The following is a 1,641-nucleotide window of genomic DNA, read 5'->3' on the forward strand; positions in this document are numbered from 1 at the left end:
TGCTTGGTTTTTTTCTTCTTCCTGCATTGAGCAACACTCATGCCGGCTGTTTACTTCTTCATCCTTTCTCCATCTGTTTTCTGCTTTGCTTGAACAAGTGACTTATTTCTCCAGTGGATGTGACCAGATTACATCGGATCTCTGTTTAAATGTGCACAGATGGTTTTTTTAGGTGTTTATACTGAATGCATCATCTACCACTTTTTGAGCTATGAGAGTGTTCCTACAGAATTACATTTTTGCATTTATTTGTCTATAATATTCCAAAGATCAAATGTTTATTTTTGGTGAGCATAATATACTTGAAAAAAAATCTTACTGAGCCCAATCTTTGGAATGGTAATATGCGTACAATTTATTACTGTATATTTTGATGCAGACATCACAAAAAATAACAATAGCGTCATTAATTGAGTCAGATGTTAAATTCAGTTCAGTCAAGGATTCGTTGGACTGATTTAAGCAGACAATTTGTCTTATTAAATGATTCATTAAAAGAACCAACTCGTTCATTCAGGAATCAGACTACTCTTCTTTCTTCTCTTGATTCACTAAAAAACACTAGCTCATTACCACTACCATTTTGGCAAGGTACGCAGTCTTTGTATTGCATCTCCCAACTAAACGAAGATGTAAAGAAGATGCTGAAGATCCCTCGCTGATGAAAGGAGGTGCAGGAAACACTGATGTGTGTGTTTTTGCTTGGCCTGGGTGTGCCTTTCTTAATGAGTGAGACAATTATAGGTTGGATAAGGGTGTTGGAGACAGTTTAAATAGAGCAAACACATTCCTCTTTATGTTGAGTGAGCATGTAAAACATGAAGTAGATAGCAAAAGATTGTAAACATGAATATGGTCTTTGCATTTGTATTGCTGTTTTGCCAGAGAGTAGGGCCTTTTATGAAATAGGGTGAATGGGACAGTTTTTGCCATTGAGATGACTATACAGTGGCATGAAAAAGTATGTGAACCGCAGAATCTGTGAAAATGGGAATAATTTTAACTAAATAAGAGGGATCATACAAAATGGATGTTATTTTTTATTTAGTACTGTCCTGAATAAGATATTTTACATACTTTTTTTTACATATAGTCCACAAGACAAAAAAATAGCTGAATTTATTCAAATAACCATGATAAAAGGTTTATGAACCATTGATTCTCAGTGCTGTGTGTCGTTCCCTGGATGATCCACGGCTGTTTTTTTGTTTTGTTTTGTGATGGTTGTTCATGAGACCCTTGTTTGTCCTGAGCAGTTAAACTGACCAATGTTCTTCAGAAAAATCCTCCAGGTCCTGCACATTCTTCAGTTTTCCAGCCTCTTTTTCATATTTGAACCCTCTCTTGAAACTTTTGAACAGGATGAACATTTTGTACTGCCCTTCAGAAGCAACAGAAGATACTTGCATGTTTCCCGGAAGACAAATTAAGTACAATTTACCTTGATTTTCAAATTCAATAGGTTTTCACCCCCAGGTTCTTAATGCATTGTGTTTCCTTCTGGAGCATCAGTGAATGTTTGAACCTTTTTTAGTAGATGTGTTTGAGTCTACTAAAATCTACTACTCAATTATCCTCAGTGTGAGGATAACAGTTAAATCTTCAAACAGTTAAATCTTCATGCCTAAATAATACTAAAAC

This window comes from Gobio gobio, assembly GCF_949357685.1.
Source record: "Gobio gobio genome assembly, chromosome: 17".
Lineage (NCBI taxonomy): Eukaryota > Metazoa > Chordata > Actinopteri > Cypriniformes > Gobionidae > Gobio > Gobio gobio.